The sequence below is a fragment of the Drosophila busckii genome, chromosome X, assembly GCF_011750605.1.
Source record: "Drosophila busckii strain San Diego stock center, stock number 13000-0081.31 chromosome X, ASM1175060v1, whole genome shotgun sequence".
Classification (NCBI taxonomy): Eukaryota; Metazoa; Arthropoda; class Insecta; order Diptera; family Drosophilidae; genus Drosophila; species Drosophila busckii.
This window is the reverse complement of record NC_046608.1, coordinates 19,470,032-19,494,359: the sequence shown is the minus strand read 5'-3', so window position 1 is coordinate 19,494,359 and position 24,328 is coordinate 19,470,032. Positions and strand designations below refer to the sequence as shown.

Sequence of the window (24,328 nt, the reverse complement as noted above, 5' to 3'; positions counted from 1 at the left end):
AACTTTTAAAATATTAGCAGCAAATGTTTTAAAATTATTAGCTAATGAGATTACATTAGTTAATGAGTTTATGGTAGAGCCTGAAGACCTGCTCGTTGCTTAGTGCTAATATTTTAAGCTAGAATAGTGCAGTTGAACTAGTTAATTCAGCTTAATTATATATAGCTATATATAATTAATAGCACGATCTTTATACACATGTTGCTCAAGTTGCATCAGTTTAGTTTTAATGGGTGTTAATTTTCAATCTTTAGTATAAATTTGAAAATCAAATAGAGCTAATGTTGATAGTCTTAGTTTTTATAATAATAAATCTACTAAATAACTAAATAATAAATAGTTGAAGTTTAGTAAAAATTTCATATCAAACCAAAAAGTTACGCAGACTAAAAATTTGAATTTCATTAGTTAGTAAATTAATTAATTTAATTAACAAAATGTAATTAAATCTAAATATCATTGATGCTGTAAAAGTTAAATTGAGATTTCTTAGGAAATTTATTAAAAATTTCAAAGCAAAGCAAAAAGTTACGCAGGCTAAAAATTTTAATTTAATTGCATAGTTTGTTATTAACAAAATGTTACTAAATATAAAACTAAATAGCATTGCTGTCAAGAAATAACTATAAAAAACAAATAAAATATAAAAATAAAACTAATGGCAGCACTAAATTAAATAATGACTGCAAGTTTTATATTTATTTAGCTACCAAGCCACGCCCCTTGCTATATAAATAAATTAGCTAATGCAACCAACTATGCAAAAAAGTGCGCAAGTGTTCCATAGTGCGCTAAATGCGACTCCAGCGCTAACGCTAATGCATAAGGCGTGTCCTTTTCGTCCTTTGCACGCTGCGCTCGCTGGCGCATTTTATATATGTGAAGCATGTAACGCGCATAGTTGTGCATAGTTTGTTGGGCAGCTTATTAACTTTTGATCAGCAACCTGCAACGTGCCACTTGCTGCAAATAGGTAAATTGCAACAGCAGCGCAAACAAGTTAAAAATAAAGGGGGCAAGTTAAGAATCTGGTTAATGCAAATAGCAGCAATGAGCAGCGCTAATTGAAAGCCACGTTTGGCTGCCTTTGCCAAAGACAAACCAAACACATGGGCACAAATGCAAATATTGGGGCCTGGGAACCGCAGCTTTATGCATATTTAAAATCAATTAAGTCAATAAATAATAAAGACTACCTTAATGCAATTTAATATAAACGAAATGCGCGGCAAATGTTTGCGCAACACACACAAACACACATACGATGTGCCTGTGTGTGTAAGAAACGTAATCAGCAGTTGGCTGCAACACGCTTCAAGTGCCACTCAACTGACCGAGAGAGGAAGGAGAGAGGGCGTCGCACTTTTAGGCGCAAAACATTTGCAAACGAACTGAACTGAACTGAACTCAGCTGCAAATTGTTACTTTTGTATAGACGTAGCCTATGACCAGCTGTGCATGCAGCATGCCACAAAGCATGCCGCCTGGCTGCACGCCACTTCAAATTGGCCACAAAAGTGACCAAAGTTGGGGCCGCACACACACACAAAAGCGAATCAAATAAAATGACTGGCTAAATGACTTAAAGAGCGGCAGCTTAAAGCCGCATACAAACACACACACATACACGTGTATGTGTGCAAAATAAAAGTATAAGCAGCTAACTGGAGCACAAAGTGCTGCACGTTCAAAACATAAAAAAAAATGCGCGCTGGCAGCACAAAAGTATGCTACAAGTTTTTTTTATACAAAAGACAATCAACAGCAAAATCAACGCACACACACACACACACACACATATGAGAGTTCATTCATTGCATTGACCTCAGCGCAAACACTTGGCAAACGCCTGTCTGCCCACCCAGCACCACCCCCCACCCTCCGTCTGCAGTCTCAGCCCTTGCGACTGTTGCTGCATCTTTTTGCTTTCGTTTTAGAAAATCGCAACACTCGCACGACATTCAGCCAGCCCAAAAAGAAACTGCAACGAAGCAAGGACGAATTTTTCGGCAATTTTTTTTTTGATGCAACACACCTCGACGAACATATGTTGCCATACAGCTGTGTGTGTGTGTGTGTGTGTGTTGCGTCATCATCAACATTTTGCACTTATTGCAAAAAAGGCGCTTTTATTCCTTTTCTACACACACACACACATGCACATGCACAGCCAGACTGCCTGTGAGCTCGACAAACAGCAAAAAGTTGCACACAAAGAGCGCAAAAAGCGTAGACATAGCATGAGGAACTCCTATCGAAGTGCTTTGCTCCTTTTTGGCGACAGCGCGCCACTGTCGGATGCCAAAAAGATGACGAAATTGAAAAATAGCCAAAAGAACTTGACTGCGGTTGAGGCTGCAACTGCAACTGTGAGAAATTGTGCGAAAATTTGCGCCTTTTTTTTTTTGTTTGTTGTATTGTTTGTTGTTGTTGCTGCTGCTGTTACTTGTGTTGCTTTTGTTTGGCAGTTGAGCTGAAGGACGCCAAAAGTTGCCACACGAACAGGTGGCAACAACAATAGCAACAAATGTGGGTTAAACTCAAGGCCACTTCAGCTGCTGCTGCATAACTGACCCTAGCCTTTAATCTTTTGTTTACAATAAGCAACGAGCTTAACGTTTAATTAACTTAATGCATTGATTTATTAATTAAAGTCAATCAAAGACTGCAGGACTCAGCTGCTTTGGCTATACAATTAATTTTAAGTTACAATTATAATAAATAAAATAAATGAATCAAATTAATTAATGCAATTTTGCAGCTGCATTAATTCATTATTTGAATTTAATGCTTTGATTTGAATTTCTTAGAATTTCCTTTGAGCTACTTTTTGTCAAAATTTTGTCTTAGCAGCTTAACTAATTTATTTATAATTTATTTATCAACTATGAACAGTCGCGTATAAAAGAAAATCTTACAAAAAATATTTAAAAATAATTTTAAATATTTAAAAGTATTTTAATATTAAACTTATAGATTGGGAGTGGGAAAGTGTTACAAAAAATGCTTTAAATTAAATTTGAAAGTATTTAAGAATTAAGTTTTTGTTTTTAAATTTAGAGAGCTTATAGATTGAAAGTGCTAAACAGCTAATGCTACAATTATTTTTTTTTTTAAATTATTTAGCACTTTTTGTTAACAAAATGCGCGAAATTAATTTTAAAACGTTTGCATTTTGCTTTTATTTAAAGTTGTTTAAGTTTAAAAGAAATGTTTTTAAAAAAATATGAAATTAAATTTAACAGTATTTACAAATTAAGTTTTTGTTTTTAAATTTATGCACTTTATTTTATTTATTTATTTAATGCAAGCACATTTTAAACGAAATAAACGTTTGGAGAAATTATTTGTGCATTTTTTATATTGAAGTTTGATTTTTGCTTTATTTATAAAGTTGATCTGTTTATATTAAATTTTGTTTGTGATGCTGTCGAATAATAATTTGGTTGACTTTTTTTTTTGGCTATAACCAACTCTAATGTTGCCCCAGCTACTTAACTCTTAATAAAATGCGTTTGCATTGCTCGTTCAAGCAGCAAAATGTTGCATGCAGCTGTCGCTTGTAATTAATATTAATATTAATATTTTAATATGTGCGCGCACTTTCAAGTCGACAGGTATTAAATAAATACAAAATGTAATATTAACGCGACGTATGCAGCGTAGCATGAAATACAACTGAGCTGTCAAAGCAATTAAAGGACCAACGAAATTCTTTGGAATTGAGCAGCAAAATGCAATGCAAATTGGATATTGCTTATTGCTTTTCCATATTAATAATGAGAAATGTATTTAAAAATCAACATGCGCGCAATAAAGTTGCAAGCGCATTACAGCAAATTTTTTTCACGTGTGCTACAAGCCAAAGCTGAGCTACAAATATATATATATATATATATGTAATAGTAATGGGTGTAGTCTGTGGCAGCTCAACAGGCGCTATTGTCATCGTTTATTCAAGTCAAGTGAAGTCTCGGCGTAGATTACATCAAAAGTAAAAGTAATGCGCAAGCTCATGTTGCGGATTGGCAAGGCCATCGAATGGCTTAGCCTTTGCTGTTTGTAGCTAAGCTACAGCTGCGCCTAAAAGTATGCTACAAGCACAACAAATTCGAGCGCAAGCAACTTGCGTATACACTTTGCTGGCATAACAAAGCGCATGTTTGACTTATGACAGAATAGTTAAGTAAATATACTATACTAAAAAAAATACATATTTGAATAAATTGGAATTTAAACTAAATAAAAAGGATTTTATGCAGTTTAATGCAATTTTGTATGCTTTGCAAAGCATTTTTTAATGTTTTTCTGTATTGTGTGTTGATCAAAAATTTATAAAAGGTATAAGTGCATTTTTTGCATTAAGTGTAGCAACTTTAGGCGCAATTTTGATAGCGCTAGCGGCTTTAGACGCTGAGTTCTTGCTGCTCATACAGTCGGCCAAACAGCTAGACAACGTTATAGCAACTTATTTGGTTTTGCTAAGCAATAATTGACTTAAAGCAGATTTTTTGCAATTTTTTTTAAACTTTTTTAACACTTTGCTGTGCTTAAGCTAAGCAAACATTTATAAAAGGTATAAGTAAATTATTGGCATTAAGTGTAGCAGCTTTAGGCGTCATTTTGATAGCGCTAGCGGCTTTAGATGCTGAGTTCTTGCTGCTCATACAGACGATCGAATAGTTAAGGTGTGTTATAAAGCAAAAACTTTGTAGCCTGTTGCATACATTTGGGCGCAGCTAATGCTAGCCTGCGTGCCAAATAACAAAGTGTAGCAAAAAATTGGACAAGTGCAATACACGCACACATGTAAGCAAATTATGCTGCGTATTGCGATAAGCGGACATGCAAAAGAGCAAAAGAGAGAGAGAGAGAGAGAGAGAGACCAGGGTTGGAGTGAGAGAACAAAAGGCGCAAATATCGTATGTTACAAATCCCGGTTTGTAAGCCAATTTGCACTTAGGCTTATCTAATGTCATATCATTTGTATAATGTTGTGTTTGGGCCTGATACTCGATATATATACTTGCTATATGCGCCAGCAGTGAGCTATGCGTGTGTGTGCTCGTGTGTGTGTGTGCGTGGCCTTTATCCTCCGGGGTTCATTTCTAAGCTCATTTATGTTTATCACAAATGCGTGCCAAAGTGTGTCGTTATTCTTCTTCTTGCTGCTGCTGCTCGTTGTCGTTGGCGCGAACAAAAACATTTCAAATATTCAAAAAAAACACACACACACACACACATACGCGCAATTGGCAATAACAGCAAGAGAACAAAGTATACTACGCGTGTGGTTGTGGGTGGGGTGGGGGGTGCCTGGCAAGTGAAATTGAAAGTACCGAGGGCTGGGACGCGCACTCAACTAGTCGAGGCATGTTTTGGCCGTAGAAATTCATCTAACTGCTGTAACAGGTAATTGAACCTGCGTTATATGAGCGCAACGAATGCGCCACACACACACACACACACACATACACACGCGTGTGCGTATAGCACTGAAAATGGAATTGAATGTAGCAACCGCCGCGTTGTCTTGCTTAAGCTTCCAAGACGCAAATGCGTGCGAACTACATAATGTGCACATAAAAAGGATTTCTATGTATGCGTGTGCGTATCTGTGTGAAGTCAATTTCAAGTCACATTTGCCTGCTATATGAAAATTGCAAATTGTGCGCCATAGTTTCACACACACACATGCACATATCTCTCTCTGTGTGTGTGTGTGTGTGTTGCCCTCTCAACTGTTGAATAATTCATGGCCAACTAGGGATTTCGCTTTTGCCACATTTGGCAGCTGCTGCCGCCGCCGCCGCCGTTGCCGCCGTTGCCGCATGCAGATCCAAAGACGCGTTGCCCGATTTGTGGTGCACATTACTGCAGAAAATCGTATGAGCTCATGTATCTGAGATTAAGTATACGCCAGCGAGTGCGTTAGGCCATTCTGCATGGGCATAACATATGCGTATGCGTCTCACTGCTAATGTGACGACTACTTAGAGTCGTAGCTGATTGCGCGTAGCAAGCGCACATTATACCGTTAACATTACTATATACACACTGCCTGCAATTAGTAATTGCACAATAACACATTGAACATTTCTCTGTCTGCCGCATAGAGTGGAGAAGTGCCAATGAGCAAATTACTACAAAGTAGTACTAGCTGAGAGTAGTACTAAGAGATTGAAAAGAGATAGTAGTGGTAGTAGTAGTAATAATGTGGAATGTAGTAGTAGTAAAAAAACTAATAGCTTAATGTATAAGAAGTAGCTTAGAATAGTAGAAAGTAATAGTGGTAGTAGTAGAAGGTAGTAGTACTAGTAGAAAGTAGTAGTAGTAGCTATTACTACTATTAGTAATAAAAAGTAGTAGTAGCAGTAGGAGAAGGTTGTTGTAGTATTAGTAGTAAAAAGTAGAAATAGTAGTGAACAAAAGTAGTCGTAATGGTAGAAAGAACTAGAAGCAGTAGTAGAAAGTATTAGAAAGAAGTAGTAGAGTAGAAAATTGTAATAATTGTGAAAAGAAGTAGTAGTAGTAATAGTAAAAAGTATTAGTAGTAGTAGTAGTAGAAAGAAATAGAAGTAGTAGTGGGAGAATTTTGTTGAAGTAGTCATAGTAGTTGTAGAAAAAAGTAGTAGTTGTAAAAAGTCATAATAGTAGAAGTAGTTGAAAGAAGTAGTAGTAGTAAAAAGTCGTAGTAGTAGTAGAAAAAAGTAAAAGAAGTAGTTTAAAGTATTATAAAGGAGTAGTAGAGCTAAAAAGACTTAGTAGTGATAGAGAGAAGTAAAAGTAGTAAAGGTAACAAGAAGTAGTAGTAGAAAAAAGTAGAAGTAGTGGAAGAATGTTGTTGTAGTATTCGTAGCAAAAAGACATAGTAGTAGAAGTAGTTGAGAGCAGGAGTAGTAGTAAATATCGTAGTAGTAGAAAGTAGTAGAAGTAGTAATTAAAGTAGTAGTAATTGTATTAGAAATATGCAGTAGATAAGGAAATAAATAGTTGTAGTAATAGTACAAAAGTAGCAGTAATAGTAATTGTATTAAAAATAGTAGTGGAAATCTGTGTAAGACTTTAAGTAAGCTTGTTTATTATAGTAATGAAAATAAATAGTTTTAATAATTCTAGCAAATAGTTAGTAGAGAGTAGTAGCAGTAATCGTAGCTAAAGTTTGTAGGATTAATAATGGAAGAATTGAAAATAAATAGTGATAAATAAATAGTAGTTAACACAAATAGTTAGTAGCTTTTTAGCTGTAGTAGAAGTAGTAGCAACATTAAAGAAAATTGCAGTATTACTCTCAACAGTAGTTAACTTTGCATAAATGTTGCAACATTTCTTTATCAACTGCTATTTAATTTTTAATTCTGTGTATTGCTGCTCAGCTGCTCAGTCATGCAACAAAATGTTGCACGCAACTGTCACTTGTAATAAATATTTCATTTCAAATATGGATATGCGCACGCACTGCGTTTTTAATAATAATTTGTTAACTTTGACAACATTTCTTTTAATTATGTCGAATGATTGCAACTGAAAATAATATTCGCAGCGTATAATAAAATTAAAATTAAATTCAAATATGCATGTTTATTTAATTTGTAAAATTTGCAAATAAATCTTTGCATGGTCTTGTCGACTGTCTATGAAATAAATAAATTAAAAATAATTAATGCTTGACTAGAACAAGTCAAAGCAATTAAAAGAGAAATGAAATTTTTTGAAAGAAAAGAAGAAAACTAAAAATGGAATTTTCATTACGATTTTGTTAGCGCATGTAGTAAAAATTATTTAAAGTAAAAGCTAATAATAAAATAAAATATAAAACTCAAAAAAATGCTAATAAGTGTGCAAAAGTCAAAAGTCAGCACAAAATTTGCTGCTGTATTAACTTTGGGGGTCTAAATTGACAGCGTTTAGCTAGCCCTAGCCCAACTTTTAACTATTTTGCATATGGCAAAAGAATTGAAATAAAATAAAGTGCACTTACCTTGAATTCGAAATTCAAATGCAGCCAGCAGACAGTTCAACTGACCGATAAATGTAAAATTCGTTCTCATGCGACTTCGTTGCCATTTATTTGCCAACTCGCAAGTCAAAAAAATCACAGCAACTGCAAATGTGAGGGGGTGTGTGTGTGTGTTGCAGTTGCAACAACGTGTCGTGTGGCAGAAGACGCAGCCAAAAAAAAAAAGAAGTAGCTGAGTGGGTTGAGTGGGTGTTGAGCTGGGGCAAAGTTACGCTACCCCCAGCTACAGCTTCAGCATATCTGAAGTGCTTTCTTTCTTTTGTGGCAGGCAGGCACCCCAAATCAACAGGTGGCGTGGCATGCTCCTGAAGGGCCACCAGACGCTTGGGCCACAGACTCATAATCCACACACACACACACACACATACAAGCCCAACCCACTCACTCACTCACTCACTCACGCTTTGCAGCCAACAAACAGTGAAGGTCATTTGGTTTTCCTCTTCTTTTGTCAGTGTGTGTTTGTGTGTGTGTGTGTGTGTGTGTGTGTGTGTGTGTGTTGTAACTTTTGTTGTGTTTATTATAACTCCTGCAACAATTTTTCCTTTTGCCGCAATGTATTTTTTCTCGCTTTCTTTTCTGTGTATTTCAGTTCAGTTGCTTTTGTTGCAGCTGTGGCAAAAATATCCTGCGGCCAAACACAGCATCGAATGCAACATCACGCCTCAATTTCACACCCCCCCCCATCTCTGCTGCTCCTCCTCCTTGTTGTTGAGCACTTGACATTTTCCATTTTTATTAAGTATTTGCGTATGACCTCGAAATTTGTTGCAATTTGTTTAGCTTAGCAGCTTTGCGGCGACTTCACTTGAAAAAAAATGCACAAAAATAAAAAAAAAACGCACTTTTTGTTTAGTTTGTATGCAGTTTGATTTATTTGAATGTTGAATTGATGAAATGATTTTGTTATGAATTTTAACAATTATTATTGCTGGCAGGCTCTTTGTTTATTAGCGCGGCGCTTCAGGTTGTGTCTGCAAGTAAAAGAAGCAAGAAATTTATTTAATTTTAAATATTTATTCTAATTCAGAATTAGAACTTTTGCTTGTTTGCCATTTTTGCTATTTAACAAATTTACTTTTGTTTAATTAAACAAGCGTGCTAAGCAATAAATCTATGCTAATTTTTTTATTGCTTTGCATAAATAATAAAACATAAATTTAATGGAAATTACTTAAACCAATTGCGGGCACTAATTTGCTTAAGCCGCGTACTTTCTATACAAAGCAATTAATTTAGCAATATTCTAAATTTATATTTTAAACACTTTCATTAAAAACTAAAATATGAAAAGCAAATGAATGCAATCAAAATTTGTTTGCTGAAACGTATAAAGCTTATAAAGCTATTTTAAGCAATTTAAAACACAAAACTGCTTTAGATTATAAAAAATAAATTTAAAAGAATAGCTTAAAGTTGCTAAAGTTGCTGAATGAGTTGCAAAAAGCAAGCTCTTTATTTTATTATTATGAAATTAGCCCTTAAATAAATAAACATTAGCTCAAATAAAATCTTTAACTTAGTACTAAGCATAAACTAAAATAGTTACATATATTAATTTAAAAAGAAAGCAGCAAATGAATTTCAAACTTTTAGAATTGTAAATAAATTAATGGCTTACTAAACAATTAAATAAATATTTGCATTCATTGCTTGAATTTTATACCAAATTATAGACAAAATATCTTAAGCGCGCACAGTGCTTAATTAACAAGCATAAAAATAATTAAATTGCTTAGAATTTAAAAATATAGCGCGGTATATGAATAAAGCGCACCTATAAAATAATGAAAGTAAAATGAAATCAGAAATATAAAATTAGCAATAAAATTATGTGCTGCTTTTAAGAAAATTAAAAATAATATTATACAATAAAAAAATATATGGGCGTATTATATATGCAGTGGCTTAGAATTCAATAATATTACTTATAATAAAGCACACATAAATAAATATAAAAATGACAAAAAGCAAGAAAGTAAAATGAATTCAATAATATAAAATAAAAAATAAAATTATGTATGAATGTATAAATTAAAAATAATATAATAAAATAAAATATAAGTATGTTTTACATATACAATTGAAGATAATTTAATAATATTGCTTGATATATAAATAAAGTCAACATATAAAAAATAGAATAAAAGAAAGTACAAGGAATTGTAAAAGATAAAATTAGAAATAAAATGATGTATGAATTAAAAATATTTTAAAATAAAATAAAATATATATATGCGCTACATATTCAATTCAACAGAATTTAATAATATTACTTAATATATGAATAAAGCGCACATATAAATAAATAGAAAAAAAGAAAGAAAGTAAAATGAATACAAAAATATAATATATATATAATTTTGTATGTGCTGTTTTTAAAAAATTCAAAATAAATAAAATTAAATATATATATATGTGTGTTATGTATTCAATTGCTTAGAATTCAATAATAAGTATAGCTACGTATATAACTGTACATGCATAAATCCCGCTAAATGGCAAACTAACCCTAACTATCTATGACTGTACGTGTGTCTATGTGTGTGTGTGTGTGTGTGAGACTGAGACGCGACTGAGACACACACAGCTCATCCCACTCTCAAGCCGAAGCTAAACAATGCAGCACTCTCTTAGCCTAAACGCTGGCCCCGCTGCTCTTAAATGCGCTCTTAGCAAAGAGAAAGTTACAAATCAGTGCACACAAGTTGAGTCTGTCGAAGAAGCAGCTTTGAAAGAAAGAGCAAAGACAAGCAACAAATTTTTATAAAAAAAAAAAAGAATGTGGAAAAGCGCTGACGAAAAAAAATCGAAAGCGTAGCAAAAAAAAAAAAGCGAGTGGAGTGGGGCGCATAGAAAGGACGACGAAATATAAAAGAAATGTGCGCACTGCTGAAATTGGCTTTGAGCACAGACGCAGCTATAGCTGCTATATATAAAAAAGTCTATGTGTGTGTGTGTGTGTGTGTGTGCAGCTGATATTATTTATTCAAGACAATATTTTGCAGCTGTAACTAAAACAAAATAAAAATAATGCAGCTTTAAGTTTAAAGACTTGTTTACACACATGGCTAAGCAAGCGAGAATAAAAAAAAAGGATTTTTCTTGCGCTTTCTCTTTGCGCTTTCGCCGGCTCTTAAAGCAAAACTTTCTTCAACAGGTTGCAACAACGGCGACAGAGTCACGCGCCGTCGTGCCACAAAAGCCTGCAAGCTATACACGCGTGTGTGTGTGTGTGTGTGTGTGTAACAATGTCTATGCGATTGACAAGTGGGTGGTGTGGGCTGGTGGGCTGGCCAAAAGGTAATGCTAACCTTAGTCTAAGGCGTGTCAATACATAGCCAAGTTGACCTTGAAGCGAATGAATAAAGCGTTGCCATAGCAGCAGCCAGCGCCAACATAATCCCCACCTGTCACGCATAGACATGAGCATAGCCACCCACACACACACACATAAGCATAAGCAAGCTGCTGTCCACGAGCCTGTTGCACACGCCACTAATCCTTGGCAACCAGACACGCATATAGCAAAGCATCCAAGTATGTGTTACAAGTCATTTTGTTGTTGTTGTTGTTGTTGTTGTCAAGGCAACACACACACACACACACACAACTAAATAAAGATACAAGCAAACTGAACCTCTTAAGCTTCCATTGCTAGCAGCTGCTATCTAAGTTTGCCATTTCTATTTCACTCTCTCTCTCTCTTTCTCACTCTCTTTCTATTGTGTCTTATACAACTATTGCTTATATATGCAACACTATCTTATGCTTTACAGTTATATAGCCGCCATATATGTTACCTGTTGAGCTGCAACGCATTCTCTGCTTGCGATTGGTTATTCAACTGTCTTTAAAATAGCTACAGCCTTTATATAGCTTAGCTATATTATATATTATATATCAATTGCAAAAATAGACGCATGCTATATAAAATTGAGGCATATATAAGTTGATTGCTTGATTTACTCAAGTTAAATTTGCAGCACACAATGATTATATAGATAGATACATAGACAGCTATATAGATAGATATATATAGATAACAATAGACTCATATCAATAGAAATGCATAACTTAAGTCAAAGCTGCATGCTGTGCATATTCTAATTGGATAAAGGCTAAGCCAACAGAACTAAATATAAATAGAACATTTTTTAAATAGACTACATATCAGGCTATAGTCTAAATATATATAGGACAAATATCAATATCAAAGCATTGTCAATTGCTTGAAATTCCAACGCTTTACAAAATTTTACTCCAAGTATATGTCAAATTGGGTAATAAGCTAAGACTTATTATTAATTTATTTACATTTTTTATACAAAATACAAAATAAAATATAATAGCTAAAGATGGCTATCGACTCGAGCTAAGTCTTTAATATTATTATTCTCATTCAATATCGTTTAATTGCAGTTTTGAGTTTCACAATTGTTCTATAAATTTTCGTTTGCAGCCAATTGGCATTAGAATTATTTATAAACTTGCGCATATAATTAAAGCAGCGCTTCCATTTTAGCTATTTTATTGCTATATAATAGCTAGATCTAGTAAAAAAAAATGAGATTATTTAAGAAATGATTTGATTACTTATATTTAATTTTAAAAAAAATTATTGTTTTATTTACTTGTATTTTTCTCAATTTATATTGTTAATAAACATGGAAATGACTTTTAGCTATTTTTTAGCATTTTGAATATCTAGCTATATTATTAAAGCAAGTACAAACTTTGAATGTATTGGTGTGTTATACAACAGAAATATATTTATATAACAAAAACTTAAGGCTTCTTAGGCTATTTATTATTTTAAAGCCCATTCCAGCGCCGAATTTGATTCGATTCAAAAGCAATCTATAAACTATCTATATCTATCTATCTATATGCAATTTATCTCAAGCTTTCGAATTTGAAGTCAAACTCAAATCAATCTATAAACTATCTATATTATTATTTATCTAAAGCTTTCGAGCTAACTTAAGTAAAGTTAACTTACTCTTTTATAGGCAATATGTTGAAATATAAGTTGAAATACTTTCTTTTATACAATATAATGCATAAACTTTTACAGTGTTGAGTCTGTTTAAATTAGCGCTTAAATAAATTAAAATTTTAATAAAACAAAGCTGCTGCTTGTGCTCTACGCTTTGGTTTGTAAGCATTGCAGAGACTTAAGTCTCTAGAGACTTCTATTTATTTATTTAATGTCAACTATAATACAAAAAAAATTACTTAAAATTAGTTTAAAAAATATGCCAGCAAATCTGATTGCAGGCTTTCTTTGTTGTTAACTAATTGAGCAGCTTTATAATAAGCTTATATAAGCTTAGCCAACAAATCAGCTCATCATAGATATGCAATAACTTTTGCGACCCAAAAGCAAAAATCGAAACTGAAACCAAAACGAGGCGCATTAATATAAATTTTGTGGCAGCGACCACATGCAACATGCAACATGCAGCATGGGGGCACGATCAGCAGAGAAGCGCAGCAAAAATCCATGTATTAAATTGCAGCGACCTACATAAGCCTGTATATATATAAAGCATATAGCAAAGACTTGAGCAGCGCTGATGACGATGATGATGATCAAATAAAATGCTGGCGTATGCTTTACCCTCTCGCTCTAGCTCAGTCTCTCTCTCTCTCTTTCTACTGCTTGTGCTACTTGTTTTTGCAAGTTGAAGTTGCTGCTGCGGCAGATCAAAATTGAAAATGTGCAGTAGGCTTTGGGCCAAAGGGCTAATGCAATGCGTATAGAATATCATTGCGCTCTCCCTCTCTCCCTCTCTCTCTCTCTCTCTCTCTCTAGCTGGCTGACCATGCTCATTCAACGTGACTTGCTGCACCAAAAAAAAAAAAGGTTTTAAAATTGTTTTTGCTGCTTTGAGGTACGCGGAACTAAGAAAACGAAAACTTGTTTGCACTGGCGCAAGCCTCAAGTTCGAACATTAAATTCGGGCTCGCCCTTAGTCCTTTAGCAGCTCCCCCCCCTCTCTCTCAGCGCTGCTGTTTAAACTCGTTTTTAGTTGCTGCGCTTGCCATTTGATTGAAGTTTTTGGCACAAAATTTCACTCGGCCAAATTCCCCAAACTTGCTTCAAGCCCTAGCCACAACGCTTGTGGCAGCAGCAATTCAATTGTTGCAACTTTTTGTTGCACACATATGTAAGTCACTGCATGTTGGCCTAACAACTGTTCTAGTATTTCTAGCTATTGGATAAGTAAAGTTTCTCAAGCCTATCCCTCTCATTTATTAATAATTCCTTTAAGTTATAGTGCGTCGATCTTTATAAAACTTGTCTATATATTATTAAATAAATTATAACTATTGACTACAAAGTTTAGCATGCTTTGCTTTAAGTTTTAACAGTTTCCCATTATAAACTAAAAATTTCAACTAAAGATTCCTTTGTAAGCTTTATGTTATAGTGCACAGCTATTAACTAAATTATAATAATATTATTTAAAATGCTTAAAAACTAATGTTGTGTCTATTTGGCATTGTTTGCTTTATAAATTAAAAAGTTGCGCATACAAATCTAACAATTTCAACTGTTTATTCCTATGGCAGCTATATGTTATAGCGCAGCCAGCATTATATAATTTCACTATATCTTTTAAAATTGCATTAGACTTATGCTGCGTGAATTTGGCATTAATTGGTCTAGCAACAAAAGAGTTTGTCATATAAAAACTAAAATAAATGCTATAAATCCTATGGCAGCTATATGTTATAATGCACAGATTTTAGCTGTATTAGTATATAGCTTTTAAAATATATAGAAACTAACACTCCTTGACTTTGGTATTAATTGCTTAAGCTTAAAACGAGCTTCTCATACATATCAAAGAATGTCAACTGTTAATTCCTATGGCAGCTATATGTTCTACTGCTCATATCTTAACTAAACTATAGTATATTGTTTTAAATGCCATAAAACTTATGTTGTGTAAGTTTGGTAATTATTGTCTAAGCAACAAAAAAGTTTCTCATACAAATCAAAGTATATCAACTGTTAATTCCTATGGCAGCTATATATAATAATGCGCATAGCTTTACTAAACTTAAGCATATCATTTAAAATGCACTAAAACTTATGCTTAGTGACTTTGGTATTAATTGCTTAAAAAACAAAAAAGTTTTACATACAAATCTAAGAATTTCAGCTGATAATTCCTATGGCAGCTATATGCTATAGTCGTTAGCTATTAACTAGCATAGTTATAACAAAATTTAAGCACTAAAAACAGTTTTGACATAAAAAACAGCCGCTTTGATAAAGATGCTGCGCTTAAGCTAAAACTGTAGGCGTAGCCACGCCCACTTAACAAACAAAAGTCATAGCAAGTCAGTTTTCTAGAGTTAAGAAATGCGCGCAATTTTCTCAATTATCGGTTAAAGCAGCATTTTGGCTTTAACTTGAGTGCGCAGCGCAGCAAAAAATTTTAATGAATTTATTTTAATAACTATTTCAACTTTACGCTGGATTAAGTGTCAAGTCTAAGAATGTCACACACACACATATGGACCACACTTGATAGCAACTGGGCTTAGGCATTTGGTTGACACCCTTGGGTTGCAGCAACAGTCAGGGGGACACCCTTAAATGTTTATCATGTTAAACACCAAGAAAACATGCCAAACATGCCAAAAATGTATGACCTACAATACAAATTATGCGACGCACACATACACACGCATACACATGTGTGTGTGTGTGTGTGTGTGTGTGTTTGGGTCTTAGGCGTAGACACGACCCGGCCAGCAAGCCAAGTGTTGCTCATTCTCAAGCTGTAAGCTGTCGTAAAAGCAGCGCAGAGCAGCAAGGGTGGGCACCAAGGGGGTACAATGTTGCAAGGGGGGAGGGTTGGGGGGGTGTACAATGTTGTATTAGGGCAGCGCCGTCGTGCTGTCCTGCATATTGTCCTAGGGTCTGCTTACCACAAGCAAATGCCAACACTTGCCACATGCTGCTGCCACAAAGCGTGGACAAGGCATCAAGCCATATGTAGGGTTGAGTGGGAGATGCGGGAGTTGAGGGGGGTATACACTTAACTGCTGGCCATTATAATTAGCTAACAACTAGTTGCACATTACAGTTATGAGTAGTTTGACCTAAGCACGCGCTAAAATTTAATGTGCGCATTTTGGGGTACCCCCCCTGCCATGGTAGCCCGGAACCCCACAATCTTAACGTGTGTGTGTGTGCGTCTCAAAGGATATGGAGGCTGGCACAGGATGCGTGTTGCGTCAAACAATTTTACTGTTGGTTAAGCTTTTAAACGTAGCGCATGATGCGGCTTTAATGGCGTGTCGCCGCTCTCTCTCTCTCTCTCTCTCCCTCCCACACTCAAGCTACTGCCGCTTGCCCTCTCTAAGGTATTATGTAAATTAATTAGCAAGCGCGCTCATGCACGCCACGAAGACGACGACAGGTAGAAGCAAAGTGTGTGTGCCCACTTTGCATCTTAATTGCGACACGCATAGCAACTAGGCGACGTCTTAGACGAGCGAGAAACCCACGCATGTGTCTGAGACACCCGAGACAGCGCAGGGTGGCGAGCTTGAGGGTGCTGACCAGTTTCGACTTTAACATTTTTATTAGACTTTTGTTGTCGCCTTCCGCTTTTGACAGCATTATATGTCAACCCAGGCCCAACCGAACCCAACCCAACCCTTCTGCCACAAAAACTAAACTGTCACCCCGACAAACTCCCCGCTCAAACTCCCATCGTCGCATGTGTGTGCTTAGGCACATTTATTGATATGACCGCCTGCTCGTTCAGCCTTCCGTCCGTCCCGTTGTGCGTGTGTGTTTAGTTTTATGGGGTGTCCGGTTGCTCGCATACAAAACAAGAAACGGGCTACAGGAATCGGGTCAGGGACAAGGACAACAGCAAAACGGAAGCCAAGTCAAATGAAGACGGCTGTCCGCAAATTAGCATGATATGCGTTGTATGCAAGAGCGAGAGCGCAATAGAGTATGAGATGTCCTCGATTAGGCCCATCAAAGGATTAGGCAACGACGCACATAAACTGTCTGACAGGATATGCTACGCAGGGTGGGGTGGGGTGGGGTGGGGGGTTGCTTGACTGGTCATTCTCATTGTCATAGTCATAGTCATAGCCATTGTTGTTGTTGTTGTTGTTGTTGATTCTATTTTGGGCGAGGTCAAAGGTTCAAAAGTTTTGACTCGCAATTACTTGAACTCATGTGGGATAGACCCGTAACCAAAGGGCATGCGGCATGTGTGGCATGGGGCAAAGTGGCAAGTGGCAAGGGTTGTTAATATCATTTTAAGTGATTTTATGATGAATTTGTGCCCTAAAATTTTCAACGCACACACACACACATCTCATTATAGCAGCCAACCCACACACACACCCCGCCCAGTTTTTGTGGGTTCGGTTTACAGTTTGGCTGTTGTGTGTGGGGGGGGGCGCTAAAAGTTTTTAGTGTGAAATTCACAGAGTAATTTTATAGGCGCACTTAAGCGGTTTTCTGCCTCTTGGCAGCAGCAGCATTTTCACTCTATTTTCTACTAAGCCCAAAGTGTCGTTGCCGTGTCTATGTGTGTGTGTGTGTGGGTGTCTGTGTGTGTGTGTGGCACACACGTGTTGATTTTGTGGCATTTCAGCATATTTAAGCACAAAACTTGTTGTTGGTAGTTCGTCCTCCCCCCCCCCAGCCCTGAGCTTAGTTAAATGTGCGTTGGGTTGAGCTACAAATCATTTAATGCCTTAATCGCTTACTCTGAATGTTGTCGCCGTCTCGTAATCTATTTGATGGTTTCCTAATTAGCATGTGGTTAAAATTTATTATGCCAAAACATTGCCCCAAGTCTTTTGTCTACCACACACATAATTATGTGTGTGTGTGTGTCTAGAGTGGAAAATTCTAAGCGCGCGAAGTGAATTAAGTAGTAAATATTTAGTGTGACTTAATTAATTTCTGGGTTGCTAGTTTTTCGATATTTTTGTAAGCTTTTTAATTAAGAATTTAAAAGCAAGATTTGAATTAAATATTTAATTTAATAATTTTCTTTGAATTTAGTAGAAAGCGTGCGATTTAATTATTGATTTTTAATTTATGTTTCATTTAAAGTATTAATTGTTGCATATTGTGCAAACTATTAAAGTTTTAAAATTTATTTTACTTTTTTTTATTATATATAGCTTGACATTTTTGCCAACTTTTTAGTTATATATTAAGGAAAAAATCAAAATTCATTTTGCTAAGAATTAAGCGGGTTGACTTTTTATATAATAAATGTTTTGCTTAAGCAGAAATAATTGTTTGATATTTAATTATGCATTTAATAAGCTTGAAGTTAAAAATAACGAAATAAAAATTAATGCTATATAATTTAAATAAATAAATAATTAACGCTGACAATGAATAAAGAAAACTAGCTAACTAAATAGTCTAAATAGCAACAATGCACTAATTTTTAAATTAACTTTCTAAATAAAATAAATATTTGTAAGCAGCAATAATTGTCTTAAGTATTTTAATACTAAAAATGCTAGCTAAGAAAATATTATTAAATTATTTAAGATAACAAAAATGTAATTGCTTTATTATTTATTTAAATATTAACCTATAAGAAGAAGCTGTCAGCTGAGCGTCTCTTTTCAGAATTAAAATTATATAAGTTTATTTAATTTTACATTAGCTTAAGCTATTAACTTTAAAATTGTTTGCTGGCAAATTTTGTAAATTGCCTGCATCGACATTAAAATTGAAATGCAATAAAAATAATTGCTATATACAAAATTTGTACGAGAGTGTGCAATGTTTTCAAACGTAGCCTGGTTTTTGTTCAAGTATTTCGCATATGAAGTGTTTTAGCATTGAAAAAGAGAAATCGGCCAAGATGCTTAAAAAACAAACAAACACACAGAGAGATATTCAATCCATCTGCCCAATGCACATATGTACAAACTTATGATGCATGTGTGTGTGTGTGTATGTAAATACACACACGCACACAGCTGCAGTTGATCGATCTGAGTGGCTTACATGATTTAGGGGCAATGCCACATGAGAGGCAGCAACAACATAGAAAGAAGTGCCTCAAAATTCGCGCACACTGGACTCTCAAATTAGTCGAAGCATTCGCTGAAGAAGCAGAATGCAGGAGCTGGAGCTGGAGCAGGAGCAGGAGCTGAAGAAGAAGAAGAAGCTGAACGCAGTTGCATGTGCGAAACTCGTTTGTGTGTAAGTGTGTGTGCCTGTGTGTGTGTGTGTGCCACAAAAATTTGGCAACACACAAATCTTCATCTTTCACAGAAGCTGCCAGCGAGCTAAGTCCTATACCCTGCCCCTAGGGCATACTTCACTTTGCAACCAATTTTAATGCCTAAAATCTGAACTAAAAAATTCTATTAAATTCCCTAAACAATAATATTAATTGCTAATTGCTTAAGTTAAAGATAAAATGCAAACTTTGCAAAAATAGTTGCCAAGCTGCCCAGAAAAATCTAAACTTCAATTACTTTATAATGATTATCATACCAAAATCAAAACTATTTTAAATTTATACATTATAAAAATAAAATGCTATTTCTTTTGTAATTTAAGAATGTCAAATTTAATTTTGATGGCATAATTTAATTTAATTTAATACCAAAATTAACAATATATTTATATTAATACATCATAAATGACGAATGTCAAATTTAAATTGATTGAATAATTTAAGTTAATTTTAAGCCTAATTTTGGCAATGAAAATTGCTAAACAAAATTCAAGCATTAAAAAAAACAAAATTTATTGAATATTATATTGAGCTAAATAATTTGTTGCATTAAATTATAATATTAAATCTTTATTTAAGCAAAAATAAAAAAAAGGCTTGCAAATTGTATCAACTAATATTTTAATTTTTAATAAGTAGCTATTAACTACTTTAGCTAAGCATTAAATCTGTAGCAGACAATTAATTTATTAAATTTAAAGTCTGCATTGCATTAAAACGATAAAATTGTTTGTCTTTAAAATAAAAAGTGTAAAATATTGCGCATAAAAAGTGATAAACTTACTTTGAAAAAAATCCCAAGCATTGCTCGCGAATTTCCTAATGAAAGAAAATAAATTACAAATAATTAATAAAGTAAAAAAACTTGATAAGCCTAAGAAATAATTAATTAAAAATAATAGCAAAAAAAAAGGATTTAATTTTAGTAGTAGTAGTAACTAAATATTTTTTTAAAGCATCTATGAGTCAAAGAGTTTTGCTGATCTCGCCAGAGTTGCGCTTATTGCTTTATTTGCTTTTTGCGTTTTTCTTTGCGTAGCGTAATTTGTATATAATTTTTAGCTCACACACACACGCGCACACACACTTGAAATGCATGTGTGTGTGTGTGTGACCAAGTTGTACAATTTGTTGCTGCTGCTGTTGTTGTTGTTGTTGCTGCACATGTGTTGCGCCAACTTTTTGGCAAATGACTTCGCATACATGCATACATATATATTATATATATATATAGCAGATATATATGCTGACGCTCGAGTGTTAATGATCATTAGCTTTGGCAATGGCAAAGAGATCTGAGACACACACACACACACACACACTGACGAACAATGTGCGCTGTTGATAATTTCCAAACACAACACAAATTCGTACGTTGGAGATGATGACAACGAACGGCGCAGGCCGAGGTTAACGGCTTCAGTGCAACTTTTTGAGGTTTCTCAACACACAAACAAAACACAGCAAGACAAACGTAGGAGCAGTGGAGAGAGAGACAGCGCGACAGACAGACATGCGATCATTCGCAGCAGCAGAAGCAGCGTTGGCAGCGCAGCATTTGAGCGGGCTGCGGGGGCGACGTCGCTGCCAGGGACACGCAATTTAGGAAGTTACGCAGCGCAGCGCAAAGTTTTGCTTCGTTGCGCCGTCTGTCTGTCCGTCTGTGCGTCTCTCAGTCTTGCATGCAACTTTTCAAAGCTACACACAAAGGCAGCAGCAGCAGCAGCAGCAGCGCTCTCATTTTTTTGAGTGAAATTTGCCGAAAAAAACCCAAAAATATATGTACATACATTTTTACGCTCTCTCGTGCAGTCGCTCTCTCTTGCGCTCTCTCGCTGATCGCACACACACGCATACAAGCGCACAAAGCTCTATGGCCTGCGCTCCCCTGCAGCGCAGCGTGCTGCAGTTTTTGACAGCGACGCAGCAGCAGCGTCCGCGCTCTCTTTCGCTCTCTCGCTCTCTCTGTGCGTTTTGCAGCTTTATTTTGGTAGTTCAAAGACCGCAGCCCAAATCAGCGAAGCGATATAATATGCGACTTACTGCCGCCTTTGTAGCCCCCCCTACCCCTCCACACACACACACACCGCTGCACCCAACACCCATTGCCCAGCGTCTTCCCTAATTCCCGCAGCACTAAACTTAAACCAATCCCGCTGCCTATACGTAACTCGTTGTTGCTTCCTTCTCATTCTCTCGCTCTCCCTCGCTCTCTCTTTCTCTATGTGTTTTAATTAATCGCTGCAGCGTTCGCAAGAATTACAAAATTTAATTTATGCGCCTTTCAGTTTGATAAATGTTTGAATTCTATGCTCAATACACAACTGTCTCTCTTTCGCTGTTTCGCTCTCTCTTACTATTTGCAGCTTTAAAGTTTGATCACACACACATTGAAAGCTGCAGCGCTTACATTTTTAGGTTGCTAAAGTCAAATGAAGCTCAAGGTGATCCTCTTTGTTACAACTGCCGAAACGTCTCAGCGCATTGCTATTTATAAATAACAAAAAAAAAAACAGAAACAATATATTGTATATATCCTCAGTTCGTATTGAAGTAAATTTTGTTTGCATTCCTTAGCTACTCATTCATTATATAGCATATAAAATATATTGCTGAGTGTACTTAGTTGGGCATTATATATAGAGAAAGCTACAGACAAGATCAAAGCGCTTTTTTATACAGTATGTTGCAATAGTAAGTCACTACCTGCAAATCTATAACTGCTACAGTTTCTAATCTATTTTTACATTATTTGTTATATAAAAAAAATCAAAGATCAAATTGAAGCTTGACAGCAAAACGAAACAAATCAAAAGTGAAGCGTCTTCCGTATTGAAAATTAAAATTATTGAGCTATGAAGCCAACGAAAAATAAAAAAATATTGCATTAATTCTTTAAGCATGATCACTTTTGTTTCTATTGCAAATTTTAGCTAAATAATGTTTTTTTTTTGTGTAAAATATTAATTACATACTAAAAAATAATACATATATTATTTTATAAGCTACTCTGATAACGTTTGAAAATATTGTAAAATATATATGAGCAGTAAAATATATATAAGCAACTCAAAATGTAAGCAATCGATACTATCGATAGTCTAATCAATGCTAATTTTGCTATCATTAGTACAAAATAATTTATATAATAAGCAGCTGAGCTTTAATTAATTAATTAATTGTTTTACTGCTTTTTTTGCAGCAGAGTGTAAGTTTCGATAATTGAAGAACATATGGATAATATAAGCAATTAATTTAAATTTATTTTGTTTAGTTTTTAGTTACTTATTGTAAGAAAATAATTTAATGGATTTTATTGTTAAACATTTTTGGGATATTTTTTTGGTAATCTAAATTTGCTAATTTAATTTCATGCATTATATTGTAACGTTTTTGATCTCTATCGAAACTATCGATAGTTAATGCAATTAAATGCGCTTGTAAAAATTCAGGCAACGCATACGACTCGATAATTTGACAGCTTCAGTTGTCTCTATGCTAAGTAGAAAGCTATTCATGTGTAAATGTAATCATCCAATTATGCAGGGAGCTGAGCTGTCAACAGATGCACACAAACAAATTAAGTACACACAAATTAATAAATGCATGCGTGTGTGTGTGTGCATATCGATATAAATTAAATTGAAATATGAACTATACGAAGAATCGTAAAGCAGCAACAAAAAAAAAAAAAACAGAATTACTCGTAAAATGTCATAAAAATACAGCAAAAAAAAAAAAAAAAAGGATGCACACAAATATTAATAAATAAAAATGTGCAAGTAAATAATAGCGAGGCGTAGGCATAACAATTTATTGTTTATATACAGCGCACAGACACAAATATATATAAAAATATATAAATGTGAACATAATCAAAAGTACTTATGTATAAAATAAAAATAAAAAAAAGTTTATAATAGATAAATAAGCGCAGCGCAAAATGCAGCGAACCCCAAATTTGGAAATTAAAACCTTTTTTTTTTGTGTTTTTTTTTTGGTAGCTGTACGGATAAGCGTAATATAACTTACCTATGTATAGAGCTCTATTGCTAGCTCGCTTGCACGCAATAGTGCGCGCTCGCTCTGGCCAGTTTAATGGTCGAAAATTAAATGCGCACACACGCGTACGCATCAAGAAACGCCAAAATCAAGTGGCAAAGAGGGTGGGGGTTGTACATAGGGTTGGAGCTGAGCTACGCATTGGACTGTCCGTCCGTACGCCGTACGCCGTTCGCACTTGAATGTCATTTTAATAACACACACTCTCTAGCTTTCGATCGCCCGTTGGGCTTGGCGCGCAGCAAACTCCAGCCCAGCCCCCAGCCCCACCCACAGCTGCTGCGTATGTATTTTTGCTTTTTGGCAGCGCCCATGCCCGTTTGCTGCTGCAAATAAACAAAACAAAAAGTGAAAACACAACACATGAGGCTGAAAAAAAAATTGCAGCAAAAAAAAAAATGATGTCAGTAGAGAAAACGAACAAAACAACAGCAATCGACAGAATAAAAATGAACCAAATGGAAAAACGCCTACAAAGCGTTACAGCATGCATGTGTGTGTGTCTGTGTGTGTCTGCCACTCTCTCTCTCTCTCTCTCACTCTCTCTGTGCGGGCCCAAACGCCCGCATTTTATTTTTGTGCGTGTAATGCAATCGACTGGACGCCAGGACATGCCAGGACGCGCGCCTGCTGTTTATTGGACTGAGTTTCTACATGCCTGTAATATTTGCAGCCTAGGCTGCTGCAGTTGCCGAGCCTATATAATATATATATAATCGTTTGCATATAATCGAGTTTATATATTTTGGACATTTTTATTTGTCTGTGTGTGTTGCTGCGCGCTTATGTAATTTTTATTTTTTTGCTTTTTTTTTGCAACTTTTTTAATAAAATATTTAGGCTTTTTCGCTATTATGTATGCATGTGTGTGTGTGTGTGCACATATATAGCATATATTAATGTGCTTTTGTCTCTCTGTGTATGTGTGTGTGTGTGTGTTTTATTAAGAACCCTTTTAGTGCTTTTTTATGCTTAA

General features: G+C 35.0%; 1 long non-coding RNA gene across 2 annotated transcripts; it reads right to left on the bottom strand.

The window, feature by feature from the left end:
- Positions 1–8,890: 8,890 nt before the first annotated feature.
- Positions 8,891–23,672, bottom strand: LOC117134894. Of its 2 annotated transcripts, none has more exons than XR_004458909.1 (3): positions 23,323–23,672; positions 20,075–20,109; positions 8,891–8,994 (listed from the first exon to the last, which is right to left on the bottom strand). It is a non-coding gene; the product is annotated as an uncharacterized LOC117134894 (long non-coding RNA). The 2 variants fall into 2 exon arrangements; XR_004458910.1 differs by lacking the exon at positions 23,323–23,672 and adding an exon at positions 20,665–20,764.
- Between the last annotated feature and the right edge of the window lie 656 nt (positions 23,673–24,328).